The following is a 19,760-nucleotide window of genomic DNA, read 5'->3' on the forward strand; positions in this document are numbered from 1 at the left end:
AGGGCACTTCTCACCCCACTCTTTGCTGTGTCCCATTCATGGCATAAAGGGCCTTGGGCATCTAACTTGCTCCACACAGGCAGCCACCTCTTCTCAGGCTGTGATAAGTGAAGTCCTCAGCCAATGGAGCAGTGAGAGTTAACTTAGGAAGTCCAATGAGGCGCTGAGGACTGTCCTGATCCCTTTCACATATTAGCTCATTTAGCCCTCAACAGCTCAATGAACCATGAGCGATTATCATTTCTCCCCCATCATATAGGCAGACAGCCTCGGGCTCAGCCTCAGCCTCGGGTTCAGCCTCGTTACCTGCAGAGTCTGTGTAACCTGCCCCAGTGTACCAGCCACAAGGGTGGGCTGGAGCCCAGAGCTGGTGATCCAGCTACCACACTCACTCCTTCTGCTGCAGACTTGGCAGGTAACAGTTCTCCTTTCACTCTCAGGCTCAAAAGGTGAATGAAGGTAAAGCCAGTTTAACAGATACCTGTTTGGGTCCAAGCGTAGTGGCTCATGCCTATAATACCAGCACTTTGGAAGGCCAAGGTGGGAGGATCACTTGAGATCAGGGGTCCAAGATCAGTCTGGGAAACATAGCAAGACTCTGCAGCTAAAAGAAAAATTTTTAAATTAGCCAAATGTGATGGTGTGCACCTGTAGGCCTAGCTACTTGAGAGGCTGAGGTAGGAGGATGGATTGAGCCCAGGGATTTGAGGCTGCAGTGAGCTATGATTGTGCCACTGCACTCCAGCCTGGGCAACAGAGCAAGACCCTGTCTCCAAAAAGAGAAAAAAAAATACATAGCAGTTTAGAAACAAGACGCTATTTGGATTTATTTTTATTTTTTTATTTTTTGGTTATTTTTTGAGGCCCTGGTTCTTTCTGGCAGGGACTTGAAAGAGAATCTACTTGATCCAGCCCCAGAAGCCACTGGGAAGCTGCTTATGGAACTGGGCAAGAGGGCAGTATAGACACCTGCTTTGCTGATAGTGCTGCTGGCGGCCCCGCCTGCTGTTCCTAGCGCCTTTTGTGCTATACTGCAGGACCAAACAGAGACTCCAGCTTTGGTAATGTCATCCTATTGAGACCGGGAGTTGCCTGATGCCAATAAAAAATGTTTCCTGAACCTGCAGTTGGTGGAGACTTTCAGAAATGACCAAAGCACATCCTTCTCCAGCATGTCACTTTACATACGACACAATTTTTTTAAATTTTATTTTTCCATAAGTTATTGGGGGTACAAGTGGTATTTAGTTACATGAGTAAGTTCTTTAGTGGAGATTTGTGAGAACCTGGTGCACCTATCATGTGAGCAGTATACACTGGACCATATTTGTTATCTTTTATCTCTCACCCCCCTCCCACTCTTCCCCCAAGTCCCCAAAGTCCATTGTATCATTCTTACGCTTTTGCGTCCTCGTAGCTTAGCTTTTGCATCCTCATGGCTTAGCTGCCATATATCATACGATGCATAACAAGCATATGATGCTTGGTTTTCCATTCCTGAGTTACTTCACTTAGGATAATAGTCTCTAATCTCATCCAGGTCATTGCAAATGCTGTTAATCCATTCCTTTTTATAGCTGAGTAGTATTCCATCATATATATATATATATATAATCTTTATCCACTCATTGACTGATGGGCATTTGGGTTGGTTCCACGATTTTGCTATTGTGAATTGTGCTGCTATAAACACACGTGTGCAAGTATCTTTTTCAAATAATGACTTCTTTCATATGACTCAATTTTAAAGGCTGCATTTACAGTTGACATTTTCTTCAGTCATAATTCAAATTTTTCCTCTTCAGCTGTGAGCAAAGGGAAGCATTTGGGCACCACTGCCAACCTATAAGGTCCGAGGAACTCAACTCAAACACTGAGTCATGCATTTCATGGGGAGCATGGGGTGTTTCTCTACATAGACTACACAGAATCCAGGAGTGCCATCTCTCAGAGCCAGACCTGCTTCCCAGGACTCCTTCCTACCTCCCTCGGGAATCGCTCAGAGCCATTTCCTTTTCATACAGTTTGGATGTTTTGTCCTGCCCCCAAATCCCATGTTGAAATATGACCTCCAGTTTTGGAGATGAGGCCTAGTGGGAGGTATTTGGGTTATGGGGGGCGGATCCCTCATGAATGGCTTGGTGCCCTCCCCATGGTAATGAGTTAGTTCATGCAGGAGCTAGTTGTTTAAAAGCACATAGCATCTCTCTTGCTCCTTCTCTTACCAGGTGATGTACCTGCTCCCCCTTCACCTTCTGCCATAATTGGAAGCTTCCTGAGGCCCTCATCAGAAGTAGATGCCGGCACCATGCTTCTTGTACAGTCTGCAGAACTGTGAGCCAAATAAACCTCTTTTTAAAAATAAACTACCCAGTCTCAAATATTCCTTTATAGCAATGCAGAACAGACTAACACACCTTTCCTGGGAGAAGAGGACAGAAACCTACATTGTTGAATGCCTTTCATGGACCATGAACCATGTGAGATGCTCTCCAAGTCATTGTCTTACTGTTCACAGAATTGTCTCACTAAATCCTCAGAAGTCTTTTAACCTGGGAGTTATTATTCCCATTCTATAAACTCAGAAAAGTTAAGCAACTTATCCAAGGTCAAGCAGCTAAGAAGTGGAACCAGGCCCTTTTGGATAACATTTTCATCACACTTGTGGCCTTCTTAAATCTCTATCCCCCAAAATAATTTTGGCATACACACCTGCTCTCTGCCATTTGCCAAACACAAGGTAGGTGCTTAATTATAGCTTTGTTAGTGAATGAATAAATGAATGAATGATATATTTTTTAGTTAACACTCACTTTGCCATAAACTTCTCTGAATTCCCATATCAGGCCATTCAGCTATTCTCCAGTTGTTAGCAACTCTCCCGGATAGTTATCTAGACTGTACAATTCCTTTTGTGCAGGGTTCCAACAAACTTAGACTTAAAGTTTTCCTTTTCCACCCCCGCCTCTCAGTTGAATCTTTTGGGTTAATGAGCTTGGCTCCCACTGATCAAGTCAGAGCTGACAGGATTGCAGACCTGGCGAACCTCCAAATCTCCAGTTCCAGAAATAGATTATGAAATAAGCAAGGGTGTAAGACAGTTATAATCCTGATGCTATTAATACCCAATGAATGGAATTCTTAACACCCGCCATTGTTGGTCAACTATCATGCAGCATCATTCCTGCACTTTAGAGTTACAGAAACATTGAAAATAACTTATCCACCATTTAAGATCCCTTGAATTGGTCATAAACACATTGTCTAAGCCCTGGCAAACCTCAGTTTCCCACTATTACGTGTGCTGTATCTACTCTTTCATTCTGGGGGATGGATATAAGTAGTGCAGTGTTTGGTCTGTTCAAGATTCCATAGTTCTGCACCACAAAGTGTTCTCTAAGTCCAGTGTTTCCAAAAACATATGTTTCTACAGAAATTTTTCCTTTACCTCAAAATAAGAGAAAGGGAAAAAATTCTTTCTGCTCATGGCCCAGATTAACCATGAATTGCTAACATTTCCTTGTGAGAGGATGGAAACATGGAATAGTTAAAACTGAAAATAGCTATAATAACCCAGCTATAAATGTATCCTACACTCTTGGGTTTTTGAGGCTTAAAGAAGTTAAAAATGAAAGAGAAAAATTTAACTGGATTAATTTTTCTAGGAGTATGTATTTCCGCACATCCATTAGTAAATATAAGAATGGTATTAGGGTATCCCAATCATTATACACTGTTTATTGGACAGACATGATTTTCAAATGGTGTTTTAGAATTGAGATTCTCGCTTTCACTGTGGAGAACATAGTGCTTCTTTACCCTGGTAAGCTTCTCCTGAAAAAAGGCAATGATTTTCACATATATCCAAGAAAACATTCACTGACAACATCAATAATTAACTTCTATTCCTTATTTTTATCCCCTGAGAAGGGTGCATTTAAGGGAAGATTGTCAAAAGACAGAAAAGAAATCTAGGTAGTGGTGACATCACAGGACTCTAGGACTTCCCTAGAGAAGATGCCTCTTGAGGTTTGAAACACATTAGTTAGGTAGACTAACTCCCAAGATCAAACTTATCAATATTTGATAAGTGCTGAAGCTGACACACACAAAGTTAGAGAAGCTCATCTTGCCTTCCTGGCTGCAAAACAATGACAGCAAAGATCTACAGTCAAGCTATGATCCATTTGAGTGTGTGTTCAACTTTACTTAAATTCATTCATTCATTTATTCTTTCTTTTATTGATTCAACAAACTTATTAAATGCTACACAGGGCACTTTCCTAGGTGCTGGAGGTATAACCAGCAACAAAAAAACTCCCTGCCTCAATGGCATTTATATTTTAGTTGGTGAGGGAAATAATTATGCATGCATATGTAGACAGACACGCATATAAATACACACATGCATATATATATACTGTATGTATCCATGCATACATTTAATATACATATATAATATATTACATAATTATTATATATTACATCAATATATACAGCCACGGCTCACTTAATGATGAAGATATGTTCTGAGAAATGCATCATTAGGCCATTTTGTCATTGTGCGAACATCACAGAGTGCACACAAACCTAGATGGTCTAGCTTACTACACATCTAGGCTGTGTGGTGTAGCCCATAGCTTCCAGGCTGCACACCTGTACAGCATGTAGCTGTCCTAAACGCCATTAGGCAACTGGAACACGATGGTAAATATTTGTGTATCTAGGCATATCTAAACATAGACAAGGTACAGGAAAATAATGATATAAGAATCTTATGGAACTAATGTCCTATATGTGTCCGTCCTTGACCAGAATGTCATTATGGGGCATAGGACTGTACTAGTATATAATGTATTATATGTAACTGAATAATATTATATATATAAAACTCAGATAATGATACATGCCATGGAAAAAATACAAGGTAAAGCGAAGAAGCAGGGGTGGGGCAGAGCAGGAGGTGCTTTTTCTTCATGTTGGAGGGTTTCAGGAACACCACCTTGATCAGAAATCTGGAAGGAGAAGGGAACAAGCCACACCAGCCTCTGGGGAAGACTGTTCTAGGCAGAGGGCACAGTCAGTGGACAGAGGCTCTGAAGGAGAAAGGTGCTTGGTGAGTTTAAGAAGCTGCCAGGAGGTCCGAGGCTAGAGCAGAGTGAGCCCAGGGCATGTCTGCAGACGAGGGCAGGGGCCTCAGGCCATTTTATACAGCACTTGAAGGCCCCTGAGAGAAGTCTGGCTTTTACCTGAGTGAGCTGAGAGGTGATTAGAGTGTGATTAGCTGAGGAGCAACTTAATCTGACTCACTAAAACCAAAATGAAATAGAAATCCTCCACTGCCCAGTAGAAAATAGACTGCACGTTCCCAAAGGCAGGAGATGGGAACCCAGTTAGAGATGTTTTGCAAAAATCCAGACCAAAGATGGTATCTGGTGCTACCGACAGGTCAGGTAAGATGAGGGCTGGAAACTGATGACTGGATTTAGCCTTGGGGGAGCCTTGGTGACTTGGAAAACAGCAGTTTCAGGGGAGAGGAGAGGACAAAAACCGTACTGGAGTGAGTTCAAGAGAACATGGGAGGAGGAGAGGGGTGCAGACATCTCTCGGGGGGCAGAGGAGTAGGGCAGGGACAGAGGGGGATGTGGGGCCCAGAGAGGGTTCTTCTAAGACAGGAGAAATAGCAGGATGTCTGTATGCCAATGAGAGTGATCCAGTGGAGAGTGAGAAAAGCGATTTCATGGGACCAAAGGAGACAGAAGCAGGAGATGTGACTGGTGAGTCTTCCCTGCAACGGGGGGAGGGGGGCGGAGCTTCCATAGATGCCCTCACCAGTGGTTCACAGCTATGGGAGGGAAGACGTGTAGGTGGATGAGCGGGTGTGTAGGGTGGTGGGGATTTAAGGAAGTCTTCTTCTGATGATCTATTTTCTCAATGGAATAAGAAATAAGGTTACATACACACAAAATCAGCAGAGAGTGAAGATAGAGAAAAAGAATTTGGATATTTCCAGAGAGAAGACAATTTGTGAAATAGTCTTCTAGGAAAGTTAGAGAGGGAAGGATCATGAAATCCCAGCAAGAACTTCCCGGCACACTAAGGTCCCAAGTGATATTAGAGTCATGGACTGAAAGTGAGACCAATCAGATTGGCTGTGTGTTGTTTTCCAACCATATTCAACTAGCAGATTCAAGTACAAGATAGGAAGAGGGTTGGATTTAACTGAATTACTCTGCAGTTGAGAGCTGCAGGTGACTGATTCCAGCACTTGGTCATCGAATCTGAGCTGCTCAAGTAGGAAAAACAGAGGGGAGTTGAATGAGAGGCAGTAAAAAGGTTATAGGATCAATGGATTGCAGGATTTAGCGGGATCAAAATGTTATCAGAGTTGGGTCCTAGAGGAAGTAAATTGCAAAAATAGAGTGGGTTGCATGAAGGCAACCTTGGCCTCATCTGCTAATGAAAGGAAGGTGTATGTGTTTCCTCCTGCTGCTGTAATGGATTATCATAATTTATTGGCTTAAAACAACACAAATGTGTGATTTGTAGTTCTAGAGATCAGAATTCTGAAATGGATTTCACTGGGCTGTAATGAAGGTGTTGACATGGCTTTGTTCCTTTCTAGATATTCTAGGGAGAATCCATTTCCTGGTCCTTTCCAGGACATAGAAGCCAACCACATTCTTTCTTCCTCCATCTGCAAATCCAGTGATAGCGGGTAGAGTTATCCAGAACAGCCTTCTGACCTCCTCCATTTCTGCCTTCCATATTTAAGGACCTTTGTGATTACACTGGGGCCACCTGAATAATCCAGCATAGTCTCCTTACTTAAGGTCAGCTGATTAGCAACCTTAATTCCACCTGCAACCTCAATTTCCCTTTGCCATGTAACGTAACATTTTCACAGATTCTGGGGATTAGAAAGTAGACATCTTTGGTGAGGGTTGGGCTGGGGGGGGTCCGTTATTCTGCCTGCAACAGAAGGATTGTAGTTATTGGTAAAGACAAGGTCTAAGTTTGACCATGGGAGGTGGTGGCTAAAGTGGAGTGGAGGACAAGATCACTGGAAAAGTGAAGGTCCAGGAATAAGGAGCCGGGATATTAGAAGCAGCAGCTGCAAGAATATTGCAGCTGCCAAGAATTTTAATAGGAAGAGTACTGGGGACAATGGTAATTAATCAGGACTTAAAGTTGTCAAAGAATGGAGAGTAATGAACAGAGGATAAAGACATTTTTATTAACAAGCTATTGGGTGAGAGGTGGCATTGGAGATCAGTGCTGCTGAAGTCAGTCAAGGGAGAAGACGTTTTCCAAGTTCTGCTGCTCTAGAAGAAGATTCAGAAAAGGTAATAAAAATGATGGGGAATTCTGGAAGTGCAGAATTTCCTTATCGCATCTCTCAACATGGGCTATCATATCCATAAGGTATTGTTTTTAACTTTTCAAAACTTTGACACATCTATTATCTTCATATATGTTCATTACACCTGTGAGATGGAAATAGAAAAGTTTTTGTCCCTCTTCCATGGTTTGGAAAATAAGATGTTAATTGATGGCAAATAAGTGAAAACATTAGATCTGTCCTGTGCCCATTTAATTACTCAGCTGAGTTATTGAAGATATTGTGAAGAATATAATGAAACATATCATATAATTACATTCCTCCAGGAGACTAGACTCTTGGGTCAAAAATCCCTTTGAGAATCTGATAACAGTAATGAATTTTGCCCCTAAAAAGGCACATTGGCGCATACACAAAATTTTACATATAATTTTATGATATCACCAATTTCCCTAAAGTCCCAAGGGAGTCTACACATCTCAGAATCAGAACCTCTTGTCTGAATGTTGAGGTAAAACTACAGTTGACCCTTGAATAACACTGGGGTTAGGGGCACTGAGTCCCGCTGCAATAAAAAATCCATGTATAACTTTTGACTCTTCAAAAACTTAATCACTAATAGCCTACTGTTGACAGGAAGGCTTACTGATAACATAAACAGTCAGTTAACACATATTTTATAGGTTATATGTATTCTAGACTATATTCTTACAATAATAGAAGCCAGAGAAAATAAATTGTTATTAAGAAAATCATAAGGAGAAGATAATATGTTTACTATTCATGAAGTGGAAGTGGATTATCATGAAGGTCTGTATCTTCTTGGTCTTCACGTTGAGCAGGCTGAGAAGGAGGAGAAAGAGGAAGCGTTGGTCTTTCTGTCTCAGGGGTGCCAGAGATGTAAGAAAATCTACATATAATAGGATCCATGCAGTTAAAACCCATGTTGTTCAAGGGTCAACTGTAAAGACAGCAGAAATTGCCTAACAGTGTAAGTTACAAGAGAAAGTATAATCAGGTGCCAAATGGGTGATATGGAAAATTGTTATAAGTCCAGAAAAGCAATGCATCACTCAACTTGGGAATAATTATGGAAAAACTGTAGAATCTTGAAGACAGGAGATGATTCCATGGAAAAGAGGAGGAATGGCATTTAAGGTAGGAAGATGGAGAGAAGCTGGAAATTAGGTTGGAATGTTTCAGAGCCAGTGAATAGACCAATTTAACCATCTGTGAAATGTGGGCAAAAATGACTTCCAAGGTATATTTGTAAAAAATAATTAAAGCGCTTGATGAAATGTGTCCCTCAAACCATTATTAATATGGTACATGGGTCTGTTTCAGAATGAGCAAGGCATAAAATTATTATTATAATTGATTTAGCAGGAATTTCTAAATTTGTGCTAACACTTACAAGGTCTCTCTATCTTTAAAATAAAATACTGAAGCAGAAAAAGTAACTTTCTCATATTCTCAGTCAGAAGGTTCTCATACAATTATATAACAGGTACTTGAACCATACATTTTTTCCTGTGATTTTTATGTATTTTACATGTTTTTAGCTCTTTAAAAAAACTGACTTACGAAGATAAAACAAAGGCTCTTCTTTATAACTGGGATAAATAATGCTTCCCTTATTTCAAGAGCGGGTGTGAGATCCCAAACCCTGTTTTTCTCAACCTTCTTTTTCTGTCTACAAAATGTAAGCTGCCATGTGGAAGAGAGTAAGTAAAAATGTCAATACATTGCAGCTACTTGGACAGCATTTAGAGAGAGTCAAATGTTTTAAGAACACTTAATATTAAATGGAAAAGAGATGAATGATGATAAATAATTCTATCTATAGGTCTGAGTTGCCATGTTGGAATCTAAATCTGAGACATTGCAGGGAAAATCCTGTGCACGACTCATCGGAGGGCTGAATTACACCAAAATGAGATCCAGGTTAAGAATTTGGAGACCCTGGAGAAATCCCCTAAAGCAGGTTTTTCTGAGCTATATTCCCCTTGGCAATGTAGACATGCAGAATAATCAGGAGTATCCTGGAATCGTAGAGTGGTAGGACTGGGCAGAACCTAACAGTTCTCAAGTCTGACTCTCTAACGGATGCTGGAGTTTCCTCTCCAGCACACCTGCCTCTTCCCTGAATAAGCATATCTGGAGACAGGCAAAGTCAGGGGTGTGCTGGTAAATGCTTATCAGCTAATCTCCAAAGAAAGAAAAGGACCCTGACTGGTAGCATTTGCCAAGATCCGAGGTGTAAATACTCCCACCGTGGCCAATTCAAGCAACTAATGTTATATCAACATTATGTACTATTTCCACTGCATAGATACGATGGCAGTAAATAACCTCAGAGGCATATATAAGAAGACAACATAGTAAAATGATTTGGAAGTGGTAGATTTTAAATGTTTTTACCTTTTTGGAAAATATTATTTATTTAATTATAATGTAATGGGATTTAACTTATAAGGAGGCTGTATAACATATAACACATAATAAATTGGCACTCATGAGCCAGTACATGCTAGCTCTGGCACACACTGATAATAGCCCTGGAAAATGACCCTGGACCACCTTCCCCATGAAAGAAAACCCCTTAGTAGGTCCTGATCAATGGAAACTCCCCAATATCACTACCCAAGCATTCAGCACATTTTTTTTTCTTTTAAGAGACATGGTCTCTCTGTGTTGCCCAGGCTGTAGTGCAGTGGCGCAATCACAGCTCACTGCAGCCTCAATCTGCAGCCTCAATCTCCTGGGCTTAAGGGATCCTCTCACCTCAGCCACACCCAGCTAATTTTGTAATTTTTTGAAGAAATGAGGTCTTGGTTTATTGTCCAGGCTGGTCTTGGATTCGGCCTCAAATGATCCTCCTGACTTGGCCTCCCAAAACACTGGGATTACAGGCATAAGCCACTGACTGGTGTTCAGCACTTTTAAGCCAGGCTTGTCTTCTTTTCTTCACTCTCATTTCTTTGTAGTTTCTTCAAACACAACAAACACCAATAAACTCCAAATGAATTAATGATATAAATGTAAAAATGAAAGAACTAAGAGAAATACAGATGGATATTTTTATAAAATTGGAAAATAGACTTCCCAAGCATCACATAAAATTCAGAAACCAAGAAAATAAATGAATACACTTGATTTAATAATGTAAAACACTTGTATAAGAGAATATTTCATTATTAGTAAACAAAGTTAAAGAAAAGTCACAGAATGGGAGGACATATAAGAACCACACCTAACAGGTTAATAGCCATACCCTATATAAAAGCTCTTGGAAACCAAAAGGAAGAAGACCAAAAAATCCCGTAGAAAAATTGGTCCAGGATAGAAACAGGTAATTCATGGATGAACCATAAATGACTATAACTCTATGAATAGATGCTCAAAGAAACACACAATAAAATAATTAAACATTTATTTCACCTAACAGATTAGTAAATATTAAGATGTTTGGTAAATCCATTGTTGAGGAGGTATGGGGAACCAGGCATTCAGACACTGTTGGTAGAAGTATAAGTCAGTGCAGCCTATTTGAAGAGGAAAAGACAGTAGTGTCTAAAAGACAAAAATAAAATGCACATACACCTTGACCCAGCAATTCTGTTATGATTTAAAATTTTTTTAAATGACCTAAAATATATGTGCAAAAATATTTGTCACAGCATGGTGGTAACTGCATAATATTAGAAACAACTGAATGTTCTCTAATAGGGGACTGATTAAAAAACGCGTGGTGTGCCCCTAAAATGCAAGGCCACTAAAAGCTCTATGTAAGTATCAATGTTCTCCAAGATGAATCATTAAGTGGGTAAAGGTGCTAAACATCGTGTATGTTTTTGTTGTTGTTGTTGTTGTTGGGATGGAGTCTCGCTCTGTTGCCAGGCTGCAGTGCAGTAGCTGGATCTTGGCTCACTGAAACCTCGGCCTCCTGGGTTCAAGCGATTCTCCTGCCTCAGCCTCCCAAGTAGCTGAGATTACAGGCAAGCGCCACCACACCCAGCTAATTTTTGTATTTTTAGTAGAGACAGGGGTTTCACCATGTTGGCTAGGATGGTCTTGATCTCTTGACCTCATGATCCGCCTGCCTCGGCCTCCCAAAGTGCTGGGATTACAGGCGTAAGCCACCTCGCCCAGCTGCATCGTGTTTAGCATTATTCCATTTATGTAAATGTAAAAGGATGTGTGTATATATATTTGTATAATCATGTCTCTTTCTGGGAAGAAATGAAGGACACTGTTAACTGTTATTACCTTTGGGTTAGAAGATGATGTTTACTTTTAATTTTCTTTCTTTATAAAAAGAAGACTTTTTTAAGTATAAACTTAAAAAAACAAAGTATATGCATCAATTTTATGTAAAGAACAAAATTTACTTTTTTTCATAAATAAGAGTTTCTTAGTTTTGGTTCCCCAGAAACAGACCTTGAAACAAGGATTTAAGTGCAAGCGTTTGTTTGAGGGGTCATCCTAAGAAATATCGGTGGGGTATTAAGGAAGGGAGACCGGGCAGGGGAGGGAGTGAATGAAGAGCGTGCTGTCAATCAAGTTACCACTGTGGGCAACTGGAAACTGTGATCCAGCATAAAACATGCACCTGAGTTAACCCATTAACCCACCCAGCCAAGGAGGTATTTAGCCATCAATTCCTGTGGGTCATTGACTGAAGGCTGCTCGGGGGGCCTTAACTCCATGGCTCAGACACAGACAGAACAAACTCTGCGGCCAGAGAAAGCCTCAGGCAAAGAGCTGGGACAGACGCAGGAGATGGGAGCTGGGAGGGGATGTGGGTTGGCTGCAAGGCATGTCTGCTACAGAGACCACAACCCTAGTATCAGATTATAATAAATAAATAGAACGTGCATGTTTGCTGACCTAGCAATTTCACATTTAGGAATCTCCCTCCTGACGTCCTTACATACCTGGGCCCCAATCAACAATATAGAAAGATAGATTGATTGCAAAATTGTTTGTAACACAGTACAGCCAAAACAAAACCAAAAAACCAATGTGAATGTCAATCAGTAGGAAGAGATTAAATGCACCATGATGTATCCTGCATATGCAAGTCAAGAAAAACAGTGAGGTCCATCTTAGTAAATTTCATGAAAAAAAAATCTCTGAGACACATCACCTTGTGGAACAATATATATCATGAGACCTCATTTTTGTAAAATAGCAAAAACAAGAAAGAAGCAAATAAAAACATACACAAACTCCAGGTCAACTATATGTATGTGTATGTGTACACGGCAAAAGTTCTGAAAAAATAAACAAGTTGCCAGAGTGTGTGCAATGTAAAGTGTACATTACTGATGTTTTAATGTATTATTACATATTTTCATTTACTATAAGGACCCACATTGCATGAAAAAGGGTGCTAGAAATAGTACCTATTTCATAGGTTATTGTGGAGACTGAGATAATACACGTAAAATAGCTAGCACTGCACTGCTCATAGAGTGAATCTTCAATGAATGGTTGCTGTTAAAAATGATGGCTTTACTCCATCTCAAAAAAAAAAAAAAGGATGGCTTTATATGTCACGAAGAAACTAAGTATAAAGTGAGCCAGAGTTTGATTGTCTCCTCACACCTCACTCTATTCACTTATTTATTTGTTTGTTTATAGACTCAGGGTCTCAATCTGTCACCCAGGCTGGAGTGCAGTGGCGTGATCATGGTTCACTGCAGCCTCAATCTCCTGGGCTCAAGTGATTCTCCTGCCTCAGCCTCCCAAGTACTTGAGACTACAGGTGTGAGCCACCATGCTTGGCTAATTTAAAAATCATTTGTAGAGCCGGGAGTCTTGCCATGTTGCCCAGGCAGGTTTTGAACTTCTGACCTCAAGCAATCCTCCTGCCTCAGCCTCACTGCTGGGATTACGCACCCATTTATTTAACAACTATCACTGAGGTCCTCCTACCAACTAGGCATGGGAGAGGCATCAAGTGACAAGATCAAATCCCTGCTCCCTCCAGCAGGAGCTCACATTCTGCTGGGGCAAACGATGAAATAAACATGCAACATGTCAAGTGACAATCAATGCTGCCAGGTAAGGAAATGGGGTCTTGGAGTTAGGGTGCTGTCATTTATAGGAGGGTCTCTGATAGAGTGCTATTGGAGTGGAGATCCGATGAAGTCATTGGGGAAAGTGCGTGGGCCTGGGCAGGTTACGGGAAGGAAGAAGAGTTCACTGAGTGAGAAGTAAAATGATTGGAGGGGGTGGTTAATCCTGGCCTGATATTTTAACATCACTGCTGCTGCAGCATAGAAATTGGATTGGCGGAGGGGAACAGGGGCAAGGTGGATCATGTGTGTGATGTTTGCCTTCACAGTAGTAAGACAATGAAGACCATGGCAGTGAGTGTGGGACTGGAAGGAATGGGATGATGGGAAAATAGTTAAAAGACGAAAACAAGAACCTGGTAATTAATTAGATGTGAGAAGAATAAGAAAGAATTGTGAATGAGGCTGAGGTGAAATTGCTGCAGGGCACAGCTGTGAGGAGGTCTTGAAAGAAAGGGCTGCCCAGGATGGAGCCTCCAGCCTCCCATCCAGCCACTTCCCTCCTTCCCATCACATGCTTGAGTGCTCACCCTGCACCAAACACTGTGTTCCCTAGAATGTCCTTGCTCTGGGTGGCTGCTGCTATGGTTTGAATGTTTGTGCCCTCCGAAACTCATGTGGGACCTTGGTCCCTGAGGAAGAGACCTGAGCTAGCATGCCATGATGTCCCGTGCCACCTCAGGACTCTGCAGAGACCCTAGCGTCAAGAAGACTCTCGCCAGGGGCGGCCCCTCAACCTTGGACTTCTCAGCTTCCGTAACTGTAAGAAATATATTTCTGCCCGGGTATGGTGGCTCACACTTGTAATCCCAGCACTTTGGGAGGCCATGACAGGAGGATTGCTTGAGGCTTTGAGTTCAAGGCTAGCCTGGATAATAGAGGCAGACCCCATCTCTGCCAAAAAATTAAAAATTAGCTTGGCATTGTAGCACACACCTGTAGTCCTAGCTACTTGTGAGGCTGAGGCAGGAGGATTGCTTAAGCCTGCAAGTTTGAGGTTGCAGTGAGCCATGATTGCACCACTGCACTCTGGCCTGGGCAACAGGGTGAGACCCTATCTCGAAAAAAGAAAAGGAAGGAAGGAAGGAGGGAAAGAAGGAAGGAAGGAAAGAAGGAAGGAAGGAAGGAGGGAAAGAAGGAAGGAAGGAAAGAAGGAAGGAAGGAAGGAAGGAAGAAAGGAATTTCTCTACTTTATAAATTACCCAGCTTCAGGTATTCTGTTTTAAGTAACAGAAAAAACAGACTAAGGCAGCTGCTTAGAGAACTCCTATTCATACTTCAAAACCCAGACCCAGCTCAGGCATCACCACCTCCAGGCAGCCTGATGCTACAGCTCGAATGAATCGTTTATTCTTCTGCATCACTTCCAGCCTCGTCCACAGCCTAGCCACACAGCTTCCCAACCAACAACAAGCAACACAGCCGTGGGTCCAGATTATAGCCCAGTGGGGAGGGGGAATAGGAAGGTCTCAAAAGAACCTGTGAAGACCCTGCACTTGGCATGTTGCAAATAGGTTGTGCTTGCACCCCTAGGCCTTGAGTTGCCCACGTTGGGCAACTGGAGCAGGTGGAGCTCCTGGCCAGTTAGCTCTCACCATGAACAGCACATCCATTTACCCAAGAGCACCACACAAATATCATCATTTTCTATATGTGCTATGTCCTGAAACAAAAAAGGGGGATGCTCTATCTGTACTAGGTGTTAAACTGGAATTATTTTAGTCTCAGTTTCAAGTGAGGCCCCAAAGAAATAGCTAGAACATTCCAAAGTGAGATGCAAGATTTGCAAAAAGTGCTTATGGAAACCAGTTTTGTAGTCTCAGCCAACCACCCACCTCCAGACTATAAAAGATGAGAGGGAAGCCAAGAAAAGAATTGAAATTTACAGTAGGGAATTTTTGGAGGAAAGCTCTGCTGTGGGCCTCACCTGGAAGAAAGAATGAGGTCACTTGCCCTACCTCAAGCCAAGGTGTAGGGGTGCCTCCTGACGCTCGGGGGACACAGTGGGCTGGTATCTGGCGGAGAAGTGGGGAGCCTGGCTTGTTGGTTGCTCTGTGGTGTTGGGGTCAGCTTGCACTCAGAATTGGGTACAAAGGACTCGTCATGCTTCCCATGAATGGTGAGGGCCGTTCGGGGGAAGGAGGGAGTAAGAGGGGCCAAATAGAAAGTGAGGCAGCCCCAGTAGGAAGTGACTTCAGATTCCCCGGGGCTGAGGAAGAGCCATAAGCAAGCAGCCAGAAGAGATGCATTCAGGGCCCCAAGGGGCTCCAGGGGAGACAGCCCCAGGATCGTGGCCCAGTAGGGAATGGAGAGTTGGAGGGTCTCAGAAGAACCTGTGAAGGCACCGCATAAGAGAAGGGCTGCTGCAACCCTGGCCTCTAGCTGCTGCGACCCTGGCCTCCAGGCCTTTGCTCATCCTCCTTCTCTCCTCCCCGATCTGATGCTGGGGAACTCAGAAACCAGCTGGAGTGAGCACCTGGCTGCGGCAGCCATTAGCCCTGTGGAGGCTGAGGCAGGAGAATCTCTTGAGCCTGGGATTTTGAGGTTGCAGTGAGCCATGACTGTACCACTGCACTCCAGCCTCAATGCAATGGGGGTGGGGGCCAGGAGAAGTTTTACCCTTAAATGAAGCATGACGCTTTTGATTATTACACTTGATTCAATGTATTAATTACTGGAAAGAGCTGATGTTTTGAGATTTAAGCAACTGGGACACTTTTAATGTCTAAAGGTGACCAGGAAAGCTATGGGCCCCTGAGTTTTCCCCCAGGACTGCAAAAGGGTGGGCCTTAGCAAATAACTCTGAAAGGAGGTGGAGGTAAGAATAAACTCGCCTTCTCATCGCACCCCGTGGGTCATGGTTAGTTCATCATAACAAGTGCTTTTCTGTCTCCATTCTTTCCCTCTTCTGGGAGCTCCTTGAGAGCAGGAACTTACACCTAGTGTAAGCGTAGTTTGGCCCACAGCAGGTATGGGTTTTTGCAGATTGATCCAAAGTCCGCTGTGACATGCTTCATTTCTGTTTATTCCTTCCCAGTCTTCTAAAATTGAGCTCTTCAACTTAGAGCCTTGAATGAATTCCAAGTGTGAGGAGAGAGTGACTACCCTTAGCCCCCAACTTAACCCTTAGGGCATCCAGGCACCCAAGGGCTGAAACCCAGAACCTCTTGCCTTTGGCTGCAAGCAAATCTTTATCCAAGAGGGCTTTAGAAAAATGATCATTTCTCCATGGAATCAACCCAAATGCCAAGTTTATCAATGATAGACTGGATAAAGAAAATGTGGTACACATACATCATGGAATACTATGCAGCCATAAAAAGGAATAAGATCATGTCCTTTGCAGAGACATGGATGAAGCAAGAAGCCTCATGTTATGCTCCTGTTACATGTTATCCTCATGCCACATTTTGTCCTCAGCAAACTAACCCAGGAACAGAAAGCCAAACATGGCATGTTCTCACTTATAAGGAGGAGCTGAATGATGTGAACACACTGACATATGGTGGGGACACACACTGGGGCCTGTGAGTGGGGACGAGAGGACAGAGAGCATCAGGAAGAACAGTTAATGGGTGCTGGGCTTAATACCTAGGTGATGGGATGATCTGTGCAGCAAACCACCTTGGCACACAGTTACCTATATAACAAACCTGCACATCCTGCACATGTACCCTGGAATTTAAAATAAATGTCAAAGAAAAAAAGAAAAATGATAATTTCTCTGAATGCCATGGGTTAGCAAAAGGCTGGGAAGCATTGCTCTAAAATAGCTCCTGGGACCTTTGCATTTTGCTTTCTGACTTTCTGCTCTATGTACAATAAGTTTTTGTCATGCCTCTCCGAAAGTTCACCACTCTTTACCACTGCCAGCTACCCTGTCACCACATGAAACGATACTTCGTCTACATGAGCTGAATATTGCATCCCTTCTTCTTCATGTTTGTACACAGCCACCGTTGAGTTTCACATTTTGTGAAATGCAGGCATCACTACAGTTGATGTACAGAAGAACCCAATGAGGCTGAGAATGCTTACGCGCATCACCTCGGAACTGCTGCATGCATCAAAAAACATGGAATAGTTGCTCCCTTGCAATTGCTGTCAGGTGCCTGCTGCTTCCACCCACTTTTACACTCCAGGCTGTGGGTGCTGCTTGGGGTCCCCAATGGGCCCAGCCTCCACAGGTAGAATTCCAGTTGGCCCTGGCGGGAGGCATGTGACAGCCATGGGGCCTTTCCCCATCCTCTTCCTGGCTTATTCCTGGCTCCCACAACCTGTGTTTGCTACCTAGCTGCATCTCTGATTTCTGAGCTCCTGGATTGTGGGTATTGCCTTCTCGGGTTTGCAATATCTGGCTGATGCCAAACCCCTTGGCTCTGCCTCTCCTAGGGTACAGCCATGGCTTGGGGGCTCAACTTCTCAGGGTCACCGAAGCTGTAATCTGCTAACCCAATTTCAGTTCCTGGATCTTTCTGGCTATTCCTGTTCAGTGGATACCCAACCCTGGTATCATCTTACTAGTCCCGGAATCTCGAATTGAGAGCAAAAAGTAATTGTGTTTTTGTTAGAAAAGATGGGGACAAAGTTAGAGGGTGGGAAAAAGCATCTGATGCCCAAGACTGTGAGCTGAACTGGAAAAATAAAGAGCGTCTGAGGAACTCCATCAGAAAACTCTGCATGAAGTCTTTGGATTTGGGTTGTCTATCTCCAGTAATAACGTGCTGGTGATGACTAATTAGGTGCACCATCATTCGGAGACTCAGTAAAGACTACAAATGAAAAAACATAGTCGATCAAGGCATGATTCATACTCAAAGGACTCTTGAAACAAGCAAAGAACTTTGTTGTTTAGTCTGGCAAACATTTCACTTTGAAAATAATCATAAATGAAAACCATGCTCCCTGAATCTTCCAGCTATCTATGTGAAATGCTCTTAATTTCATAGGTGGTTGGTAAGGGACCAATTACTTGCGACACGTGAATGAAATGACATCATCTTTGCCAAACAATGTGCAGTGAAATGAGAGACCACCTTCCTTATAGCATATTTCATATGTTCTCTCTCTGTCTACAAATTGGCCCATGAGTATTCCTTCTCTTTCTCATAATAACAAAACAAAAGAAAAATCCAATCACATGTATTGCCAGCTGCTTCTCCCTTGTGGCATAATTCTACAGAAGCAGTGAGAGGACATTTTCAGTGGGAGGCTGCTACAGGACCACCAGAGAGTGCAGGAGGCCTGGGCCAAGGGTCTATGAGCTGCTCCAGAAGCTTCTGACTGCTGCTTCTGGAGCCCAAGTTCTGGGATCTGAGCAAGGTGACACTGGTTCAGCTGGTGGCCCTCTCCCCTTGCAGAGGGAACAGGTGCTTAGTGGAGAAGCTGAGGCCTTGGGCACTCTGTTTTCTTCTCCCCTGGCCCAGGGCAGGCACTTGGGGTGTCCTCTTCCATGGGTGGCCCCTGCTGGGGATTTCCAAGCCCCCAACAGAATTACATTCTTCTTCCTCAGTCCTTGCACTGCCTCTGTTTTCCCACAATAGCAAAATACAATGGCAGCCTACACAGCACAGCACAAACTAGCATCATGACCTCAGGGCCACTAAGAAGGCCCTAAGACCCCTTGAATCCTTTCATGGAGGGCAAAGGCTTTCTTTCCTCCCTTAGGGATAGGGCCATAGATCCCTCCAGCCCTTGGGCAGCTGAGTGGAACCTGGAACCCCTCAGCCCATCCCGTTCCAGTCCCCTCCACCCTTGAGTTGTGGTCCCAGTGACCATGAAAACATTACCATTTTCTCCAAAAGCTCTGCCAGGACCGGGGCTGCAGGTGACAGCCGCAGATCCTCTCCCAGTGAGAAGATTCTGATGGAGGGAGCACCCACGTTCCACGGCAGGCATCCTCCACCTGCCCCCTCAGCCTTTGAGCCAGAGCACATCACTCATCCAGTGAGAGAGGTGGCCAGCCCAGGGCAGGAGAGGGGGCTCCACGACTTCGGGGCTGGCCAGGGCGTAGTGCTGAGGATCTAGAGAACATTGGCAGTGAAGATTTCCCTATAACTCCAACTACTCTGGAATCTATCCTGACCACTTTTTGTTTTCCCATTTTTACCCAAGGGTCGGCTCTGCTTCTGCAAACATCCTGCCCTTCCCCTCCTCTGGCCTGTGCTCAGAATTCAGAAGCAGCTGTGGGGGCACGTGGCTGTGCCCTTTAGCCCATGGTCACAGGAGAAATGGCCTCAGCAGAAAGACTCCAGAAATGACAGCCATGCTCAGCCTTGGGAGGTTTTACAAAACAACAGCCCTTATCTCCCCTTCCCCTGAAATAAAAAATGCAG

The 19,760-nt window shown here is 43.3% G+C and overlaps 1 long non-coding RNA gene across 1 annotated transcript in view; it reads right to left on the reverse strand.

The window, feature by feature from the left end:
- The window catches only part of LOC109028511 (uncharacterized), a 73,786-nt gene extending 54,254 nt beyond the window's left edge, over positions 1 to 19,532 (reverse strand). The window contains exon 1 of the long non-coding RNA XR_002007521.1: positions 19,215 to 19,532. This is a non-coding gene — a long non-coding RNA (uncharacterized lncRNA). The remainder of the gene's footprint in view (positions 1 to 19,214) is intronic.
- Positions 19,533 to 19,760: the final 228 nt, after the last annotated feature.

The sequence above is a fragment of the Gorilla gorilla genome, chromosome 8, assembly GCF_029281585.2.
Source record: "Gorilla gorilla gorilla isolate KB3781 chromosome 8, NHGRI_mGorGor1-v2.1_pri, whole genome shotgun sequence".
NCBI lineage: Eukaryota > Metazoa > Chordata > Mammalia > Primates > Hominidae > Gorilla > Gorilla gorilla.